The 10,637-nt window shown below is 32.6% G+C and overlaps 1 non-coding gene across 1 annotated transcript; it reads right to left on the bottom strand.

The window, feature by feature from the left end:
- Nucleotides 1-7,611: 7,611 nt before the first annotated feature.
- Nucleotides 7,612-9,353, bottom strand: LOC100777887 (uncharacterized). The gene is made up of 2 exons (XR_005891399.1): nt 8,684-9,353; nt 7,612-8,549 (listed from the first exon to the last, which is right to left on the bottom strand). It is a non-coding gene; the product is annotated as an uncharacterized protein (transcript).
- Between the last annotated feature and the right edge of the window lie 1,284 nt (nt 9,354-10,637).

Raw genomic sequence — 10,637 nt, 5'->3', positions numbered from 1 at the left:
TTAACTTCATCTCCATTTCAAACTTCAAATCATGTGACAAGTACCTGTGGTGTTACATAGTCCTCTCTATCCCCAACTATATTTAGCCATAACACCAAAATAGTTGCTCTTTACAAACATTTTATGATCATTTGTTAAAATGTTAACTTGAAAAATGTGCATGTCATTCACTAATATGGAAACAATAAATTCAATGCATAAATCTCTAATAAGGTTATTCCTTCAAATGATTTCTATTAGGATTAGATGATTTCTCTATCATTTGTATTTTGTTTTTATTTTTTTAGTTAATAATTAATTTTGTTAGTTAATTATTGACTTACCTTCTTAGTTAGTTAGTTATCTTTCTAACCATAGTTTTACTTGTATATATAGCAACTCTTGTAATCTTTTTTGGTGGTTGAGTAATGCATAAGGAGAATTTTCCAAAAACTATTTTTTCCTCCAAATTCAGTTCATGTTTTTTCATGGTATCATCCCTACGCATGAAGCCTTCTTCGTTCATCATCCTTCCGCGTTTGTTCATCTGAAATTCAATTTCGTTTTTTATTCTTCTTGCTTTTCTTGATCAATCATGGTTGTTAACAATCAACATTTAACTTCTTATCAACTTGTCAATCCTACCAATCTATATTTTCTTCATCTTGGAGAAAATCCCGTCGTTGTTCTTGTTTCGCCACCATTGACAAAAAGCAATTTTCATCAATGGGAACGTAATATGGTTGTGGCGCTTGAATCCAAGAACAAAGAGCATTTTCTTTTTGGTTCACTTCCTTGTCCTCCACCGACAGGTCCATTGCATGAAGCTTAGCAGCGTTGCAATCGCATGGTGATGTCATGGCTCACTCGTTCCATGAGTCCTGTTATCAAACAATCAGTGATGTGGATGGATTCAGCTTTTGAAATCTGGAAAGATCTCAAAGATCGATTTTCGCATTCTGATAAGTTTCGCATTGTTGATCTTCAAGATCAAATCCAGAATTGTAAGCAAGGTAACTCAAGCATTTCTGAGTACTATACTCGTCTAAAGATTTTGTGGAAAGAACTAGAATTGTATAGATGTTTCTTGTTGTGTACATGTTCTAGTCCTTGTTCCTGTGGGCTCATTTCCAAACTTAAGAAAGAATGTGAAGATGACTATGTGATCCGTTTTTTGCATGGCCTCAATGATGTGTATGCACCTATCATATCTCAAGTCATGCTTATGGAACCTATGCCTTCCTTGGTTAAAACTTTTTTCTCTTGTGCTTCAACATGAAAGAGAGTTTGTTGGTGATTTTACTTCACAATCACCTATGGATACTATTGCTTTTTACTCATTCAATGACAATACCAATGTCACCTCCTCCAATAAAAGTTTTTCCAATAATCACAAGGTTCCTAGTAATTCTGCTAAAAGACCTAAAGGCAATAAGCTTTGTACTTATTATGGAAAAACCAACCATAATTTGAAATATGCTTTTTCAAGCATGGATTTCTTGTTGGATATAGGAATCGTGGTAAAGGAGGCTCTTCAAATTTCAAGTCTTCTGCTAGCTTGGCTGAAGTAGGTTCTGATATAACTTCACAAACTGTTGCTTTGGAGGATAGTTCAACCCGAGATCAGTTTTGTTTGTCCAAAGACCAATACAATGCGATTATAGCTCTTCTTCAACAGACCAAGGATTCTTCTACTTCTGTTAATCACATTCAACATTTTGTGGTTAATCAGTCAGGTATTGACCCTTCTCTCTAGATTCTTGACAGTGGTGCCACATATCACACATGTCCTAATAAATCTTCCTTTTCCTTTCTTAAGAAAATCAAACTTATTCATGTTAGACTTCCTAACAGTAGTTATGTTACTGCTTTCTTTGCTGGTGATATTCACTTGAGTGATTTGCTTTTGAAGAATGTTCTATATATTTCCAATTTTTCTGTTCACTTAGTTTCCATTTCTAAACTGCTTTATACCATTGATTGCTTACTTCTTTTTTGTAAATCCTTTTGTCTCATTGTGCAGACCTCCAACTTCAAGATAGTTGGAGTAGCTAAGCAACACCATGGTCTTTTTCATCTACAAGATTCCAGTGATTTGAAATCTTTTTCTTTTTTTACAGATTCTTGTATTGTTTTGGACAAAAATTCTACTACAGATTCTATTGTAAATGCTATTCATAGTTCCATGTTATGGCATTCTAGGCTAGGCCATACCTCAAATAAAGTTTTGCAGCAACTATGTTCTTAATACAATGAAATTTCATTTGATTCTATTAAGCCTTGTGATACTTGCCATTATGCTAAACAAAAGAAGTTGCCATTTTCACTTAGTACTACTGTTAGTTCAAAGTTTTTTTTTTATTTAATTCATGCTGATATTTGGGGTCCCTATTTTGTTCCTTCTTTTGAAGGTCATAGATATTTTTTAACTGTTGTTGATGACTTCAGTAGATTCACTTGGATCTACTTATTAAAGATTAAAGGTAAGGTTAAAACTGTTCTTCCAAATTTTATACTTTTCATTGAAAATCAGTTTTCAGTTAAATTGAAGAAATTAAGATCAGATAATGGTAGGGAATTTTTTTTAACAGATTTTCTCAACTCACATGGCATTTTTCATGAGATCTTTTGCCCTGAGACACCTCAGCAGAATGGTATTGCCGAGAGAAAACACCAACATCTTTTAAATGTTGGTCATGCTTTGTTATTTCAATCTAAGCTCCCTATTCATTTTTGGTCTTAGGCTATTAGACATGTTGTGCATATTATCAACCAGTTATCATCCTCTTTTTTACTTCATCATAAAACTCCTTTTGAACTTATTTTTGGTTCTAAACCTGATTTCTCAAATCTCAGAACTTTTGGTTGCTTGGATTTTGCTCACACTTTGGACTCAGACAGAACTAAGTTTGATAAAAGGGCTTTCAAGTGCATTTTCATTGGTTACAAGGCTGGTACAAAAGGTTATCTTCTCTTTAATCTTCATTCTCATTCCTTTCTTGTTTCAAGAAATGTGATTTTCTATGAGAAATTTTTCCTTTTGTTGTTGACAACACTGATCATGGAACTTTGAATGGTGTTTCTACTGTTGTTTACTTTTGATTCCCTTGTTGATGTTGATATTTCTACTCAAACTCAAGATTTTCATCAACATTTATCTGATCAGAATCATGTAATAGATCCTTTGTCCATTTCTTCTACTGAATTTGTTTCTCACAATGATACACTTCCAATCACTGTAGATCCTATAAGGTTTTTTACTAGACTCAAGAAACCTCCTAGTTATTTGTCTAACTACCACTGTGGAAATATTTCTTCTCATTCTGCTTCTACTCATTCTAGAACTCCTTATCCTTTGCAATTTGTTCTTTCTTATTCTAAATGTTCTGTTAATCATACTTCTTTTTGCATGTCTATATCTGCTCATCCTGAGCCTCATTCCTTCAAAGAAGCCAACAAACTTGATTGTTGGAAAGAAGCTATGATGGCAGAACTGCAAGCTCTTCAGGCTAATAACACTTGGTCTTTGGTTAAAATTATTTCAGGCAAACCTATTGTGGTTTGTAGATGGGTTTACAAAGTTAAGTACAAAGCAGATTGTACCTTGGAAAGATATAAAGCTAGGTTGGCAGCTCAGGGTTTAACTCAAATAGAAGGGGTTGATTTCTTTGAAACTTTTTCCCCAGTTGCAAAATTGACCATTGTACGATTTCTCTTATCTGTTGCTGTTGCAAATAATTGGTTTCTTCAGCAGCTTGATGTGGATAATGTCTTTTTACATGGAGACATTTATGAGGAGGTTTACATGAAGCCTCCCCCTAGTATGCCCATTTCTGATCCTAGTCTTGTATGTAAGTTGCAGAAATCATTGTATGGCCTTAAACAAGCTAGTAGGCAATGGAATCAGAAATTGACTTCTGCCCTTTTTCAACTTGACTATGTTCAAAGCACTTCAGATTATTCTTTGTTTGTCAAGCAAACTCCTTCTTCCTTTACAACATTATTAGTTTATGTTGATGATGTTGTCCTTACTAAAAATAGTCTAGTTGAAATCAATGTAGTCAAACAATAGCTTCATAATCAGTTTCACATCAAAGATTTGGGTGATTTAAAGTTTTTCTTGGGCTTTGAGGTTGCACAATCTAAGACTGGCTTGATTTTGAATCAGAGAAATTATTTCTTAGAAATACTTTCTGAATTTGGTCTTACTGGTTGCAAATCAGCCAATTCTTCTGCCAATGCTTCTATTAGATTGAACTCTGATGAGGGGGATCTTTTAGAGGAGGTCACTTCTTTTAGGAGGCTTATTGGAAGACTTTTTTACTTAACCAATATCCAACCAGACATTGCTTTTGTTGTGCAACAAGTCAGTTAGTTCGTTTCCAAGCCTAGAACTCCTCACTTACAGGTTGCCTTAAGAATTCTGAGATATTTGAAGGGTGCTCCAGGCTTATGTCTTTTCTATCCAGTTGATAATGAGCTAAAGATCCAAGCTTTCTCTAATTCTGATTGGGCTACATGTCCAGTTAGTCGCAAGTTGGCTATTGTGTTTTTCTTGGTAATTCCTTGATCTCTTGGAAGGCCAAGAAGCAATCAACAGTTTCTAGGAGCTTTACTGAAGTTGAGTATAAAGCTCTATTACAATGGATAAAGTATCTTTGTGATGATCTTCATCTCTCCATTTTTGTTCCTCTTTGCACTTTCTCTGATAATGAATCTACAATTCAGCTTGCAAAGAATCCCTCTTTTCATGAAAGAACAAAGCACATTGAGGTGGATTGTCATTTGATTCGAATCAAGATTCATGAAGGTCTCATTCTCTTGTCTCATGTTCCTTCTAGATGTCAACTTGCTGATATATTTACTAAGGCCTTGTATCCTACTCCTTTCAAGAATGTGCAAGTTGGGCCTTGTTGATATACATTGTCCACCTTGGGAGGGGGTATTAGGATTAGATGATTTCTCTATCATTTGTATTTTGTTTTTTAGTTTTTTAGTTAATAACTAATTCTGTTAGTTAGTTATTGACTTACCTTCTTAGTTAGTTAGTTATCTTCCTAACTATAGTTTTGCTTATATATATAGTAACTCTTGTAATCTTTTTTTGTGGTTGATTAATGCATAAGAAGAATTTTACAGAAACTATTTTTTTCTCCAAATTCAATTCATGTTCTTTCAATTTCTTAAAAATTCCATTTATACACCTTCATTCCGTGGGAAAAGAAAAAGAAATTTACATTATTTTTTTTGTCTTTTTCTTGTAAAAAATGGTATAAGAAATGTAAGCTTGGGAACATGCCTTTTAGAAGGAGGTTATTATCCCTTGACATTTATGTGTATGCCTACTATATACTTGACACTCGTGAGTCTACATATTCAGTACTTTTCCTTTTAAATTATACTTTACAATGAAATGTTACTTTCTGATTAATTAGTAGCCAGAGTACATACAGAAATTGATCTTTCATGAATTGGAATATTTCAAAATCTTTCAAACAATTTGTGGTCTATGTTTTCCATACAAATAAATGCATAAACATATGGAGTAAATGCAGTCTCTTAACTAATGTTGCAACACAGATTTTTAGTATAGGACCACTGTATCCTTTATCTTGCAGAATTTTGTAAGGCAATTTTACAATATCGAAGCAACTCATCTCTGGTTTTGCATCACATAATCCCCGCCTCCAATATGTGGAATTAACCAAGTTAGATTTTCTAATTTTGGTTGGTCTTTCTACAATAAAGAGAGGGAAAAAGGTTCACTGACACCCAAGAGATATAAAGTTAAGAAGAGATGAGAGATAGATGAATGATGAAATTGGTAATGTGATGTCACAAGAACAAAAAGATAAAGAGAAATAAGGCGTGTGGACTGCGGAGTGAGTGTTTACTCTATTTGAGATGTCCATGAATCAACACTACGTCCTAAGGGATTCAAATCATTTGTCTCTAAATTGTGTTCCTGTCTTTGTTCACCAATGAAAAATTGATATCTCATTTAAAATATTCACTTGTATTTTTCAATTTTCATACATACCCCTTAAATATAATTATTTTAAATGAAATGTCAATTTTTTTTATTGTTGGAACAAGGACGATAACAAAATTTGAAGACATATGATTTGAATCTCTTCGAATATAAGAAAAGAAGAGAAAAATATTATAAACAATATTGTGAGAATAACGTTATTCTTTATACATTTATTTAACATGAGATAGTTAAGATCTTAAGGATACGCTACTGTATAATTGACCATACTACACAATCACAATTCTCTTTCTATACATAGGAATTTCCCTCACTGGATTACAGGTTCTAACACCTTATTTGACTGAATTGAACAGACGGTACCTAAGTTGGGAGAAAGGCACTGCATCAACAAAAAAAGAGTAAACATGGGAACTGTGGGAGTAAAAAGAGAATAGAAAAACAATCAGAAACAGCTAGCTAGCTAAAGAGAGTACTTTTTTTTAGGCAAATGTGACAGGCATTGATCAAAGAACTAAAAGTAAATATTTTTATTAAGAGATAAAAAATTATGTTATTTGTGATTTTTTTTATATTTTCCTATGATTTATATGATAAATAGTTTCTCTTTTTAGTTTCTGTCCTTAAGAAACTATTTATCTAAGACTTTTTTTTTATTCATGTAAAAATTGGAAGAAAAATATGTTCCTTCTGCTGTCAATCCATCTACCATATTAACATACAGGTACCGAAGATTGTTCAATCTCTTTCCATTGGGTTTCACAGGTAGGAAACCGACTAAGTTATCCACTTTGTCCTTATATACGAGAGAATATAATATAAGGGCCTCTAGGGATTTGAAAAGGTTTAACTGCTTGTCTCCCCAAATGGCCCAACAACATTTATCGTTTGTAACTAATCCACGTCTTCAACTTGAAACAAAACAGAATTGAAAACACCCTCCATCGATGGCAACATGCATGTTTTGTTGAAAATATTTATGATATGTTTGATTTTGGAAACAAAGAAAATGTAAGAATGAAAACAGAGTAAAAGTGTTATAAAAAAAAAAAGAGTAAAAGTAATATAGTTTGTTAGGTCATTTGGTAGAAGAAATATTTCTTCAGTTGTTGAGTTGTACAAAAAGTAAAAAGAAAGAAAGAAAATATAACCTAATATAATAAAAATATTTTTTTCATTTGACTAAAAAGACACCTTTTTGGAAACAATGTAAAATTACACTAAGACCGTTTGATCAACAAGTTATTCATACAAGTAACTTGATTTTTTTTAAGTAAGATCTTATATTTAAACTTTGTTGATCGAAAAATTATAATTAAAAGAAAATTTTTTATTAAAAGTAATCAATCAAATTCTCCTATAAAAAAAATTAATCATCGATTAAGTCAATGAATACTTAATACTAATAACATAATAAGGAAGAAAGAAAAAATTAGGATTGCCTAACAAGCACTTTCCTTTCTCCGTCTCCTTATGCCAAACGAAAGGGTGATGATTTTTTTTTTTTTTTACAAAACTAAGATACAGTACCTCATGTATTGTTCACCCAACAGAATTGAAGTTTTACCTTTTTAAATCTACCAAAAAAAAAACAGTTTTACCTTTCAAATCTGCACAATCTTTAATACAAACACTACTAGAAAAATTGGATTTTAAGTCGGTTCTTATGGCCATGTCACGACGGTTTTCAACCGTCGTTAATGCCAACGTCGTAAAATGTATAAGCTATTTTACGACGGTTATGGGAACCGTCTTAGTATGTGCTAAATATTACAACGTTTCTTCCATAACCGTCTTAAAGTCTACAGATAAATTTGCGATATGAAGACGGTTACCATGACCGTCTTAATAGGTGCCAATTTAAGACGGTTTTTATGACCGTCTTAGATAGCATGTCAAGACTGCATACTAAGACGTTTTATGGGAAACGTCTTTGTATGTTATGCAAATTTACGACGGTTATGGGAAGCGTCTTTGTAGGTCTATATTATGTTGTCATTTTATGACGTTTTCGGAAACCGTCTTTGTATGTCTAAGTTTTTTTTTTATTTTCTTCGTTTTATTGATGCATTTTTTTTACATTGATCTCTGGTACCTATAAATTAAATCAGACCATGCAAATTAAATAATAACATCAAATGAAATCTGAACAATAGCATCAAATGACATGCATCCTACATATGTAAGTCCATGCAAATTGAATATCCTTTTTTGAATTAATGATCCTCTAATGTATCCAACATACAAAGTTGTAGCCATAATTGTTCTAATTCTTTGATGAAACCACAGGAAAAATGCAACTGTACATAATACAAATCAAATTTAGCAACTGCTTTTCCTAAAAGATAAAAAGTAAGTTGCCAAAAACACCTCAATAGGCATAACAGAAATCCCACTGATAGGCATCACAAAGCCAGACAACTTAAGCCTTTACCTGGTATTCTTTATCATGCTCCTCTAGACTCTTTGTGAGCTCATCAACTTTCTTTTTCAGATCTGCTGCCCCCTCTTCAGCCTTTTTAACAGCAGAGGACTTCTCTTTTCCAGAATGCTTCAATTCTTCAATATTTTTAACAAGCTAAAAACACAAAGGTTCAAAACCCAAATATCAGCTTCACAAACTAGAAATATTTCAAAATATTAGAAGCATAAGGATTTGGTACATAATCTTAAAATTGAGCAAACAACAAATCTAGAACATCATTGACATACATTTGCTTTGTTGGCTTCTTCACTCCTCAAAGTGTCTTCTTTATTATTTAGTACAGACGTTTCCCTCACAAGATTCTGGGAAAGTGCATCTACCTTCTCTGACAGAGATTTCATTCCTCCATAATATTGATCTTCTATACTATAACTCTCATTCTTCCATATTAGTATGAACTAAAATGTAGTTCATACTATTATTTAAAGTTTTTTTATAATAATTTTCTAGAAGCACTTAGAATTAAAATTTACTAAAATCAAATAAAATTTATATTTCCTTCAAAAGGCCATAAAAAAAATTACTGTATATGTTACCAATAGTACAAAAAAATAATAGTTAAAAAAGAAGCACATTTTGAAGCATACGCAGAAATCATAGGCAAAAGATGGCAAACAAATAAGTAGTTTAGTGCTTTTTTATTTCTCATCCTTGTAAATTGTTTTTTTATTAATTAGGCATAACATTTTTTTTTACTGTCCAAAGTAATATATGAAACTCATACTTATCTGTAAATCAAATCTCTTGCTGCTGCCCGTATCTGTGACTTGACTGACTTCTATGCAGATCAGGACATCCTCCCAATCCTGAATAGAGTATAAAATCTTTGCTATACCAAAATATTTGTCTTGTAATAAAAAAACGTATACATTCAAACTTTTTTACTATTACATTCGAAGAAATTTTACTATCCCCTTCAAAAGTTGCAACTGCAAGGAAGAATGCTTAACAGCTTAAGTATCAAAAAAATTTTAAAGAGGTTTTGACTAAGGTATAACGATTGGAGATGCATCACCACTTAAGCAAAGCAAATTTAATTAAAAGCAACTTCTAATATATTGTTGGATATAAAAAAGAAAAGACTTCACCTTTGGATAGTACATGAGTACGGTTCGAGGTAGGTTGTCCCATCCCCATATGCAGTAATCGATGAAAGATTTTGACAGTGTCATCCAAGCCGAACCTAACAAGAGAAAATTTTTAGATAATCATTGATGATAATATTCACTTTTCATAGGCACACATAACCCAAACTTCAAGATATTTTCATTCTATGAACTGTATTATTTACTAATTACAATTTATTTTTAATAAATAAAAATCAGTTAAGCAATCACAATCCACATTTTGAAAACAAGTGCAGTTATTTCCAAATAAGAAGACCAATTAAACACATCTCGATAACAAAAGTCAAGCAGCACACAGTCCACTTGTCAAGTTCAAGAAAGAAGGCTGAGTCATGATGCATAACAGAATTACCATACAAGATCAGTTAAAATACAATCCACACATCAAGTTCATTATGGGAAGACGAGACACAACACATAGCAACATTATCACACAAAAGCAGTTCAAAGATAATCAACAAAAGAATCTCAAAGCACCACAATTGGATCTATGATGCAATGGACAACCAAAATGGATCAGTTGGATTAGGCTGCCGCTAGAGGATTTCAATCAACGTGGCTAAGAAAAGTGGAAAGGAGAGAAATTTATTCCAGAAGCTCAAACCAAGAATTCTAATTAAGAAATGCTAAACTCACAATTCAGAGCAATTGTTATCACACTAGCTTGAACAAATTTCAACACCATAAGAGTTTATCACAGACCAGTGGAAGTAATCATATCCCATACAAAATTGCTAAAGATTATACTATTTGGTACTTTTTTGTTTTGTCTCCTAAGTCCTACCAGCAATATGTTACCAAAAGAAGTAAGAAAATGTGCATAGTTTGAAGTATACTCACAACAGGAAGCAGATAGGATATTATTGATCCCAAGAAGTCTTGAGCCGTGTGGTAGCACAATTAATTTGTCTAAGGAAAAAATAAATAGAAATATGACCTGAATCTCCGGGAGCAAGCCACTGGTGTTGGTACCTTGATATTTGATGCATGCCGACATAAAGGAGTGATAGGACATGATTTAGGACATCTATAGACGCCACTGGTGTTGGTACCT

Source organism: Glycine max, chromosome 1 (genome assembly GCF_000004515.6).
Source record: "Glycine max cultivar Williams 82 chromosome 1, Glycine_max_v4.0, whole genome shotgun sequence".
NCBI classification, from domain to species: domain Eukaryota; kingdom Viridiplantae; phylum Streptophyta; class Magnoliopsida; order Fabales; family Fabaceae; genus Glycine; species Glycine max.
Note: the sequence above shows the minus strand (reverse complement) of the source record. Positions and strands in the feature narration are given on the sequence as shown.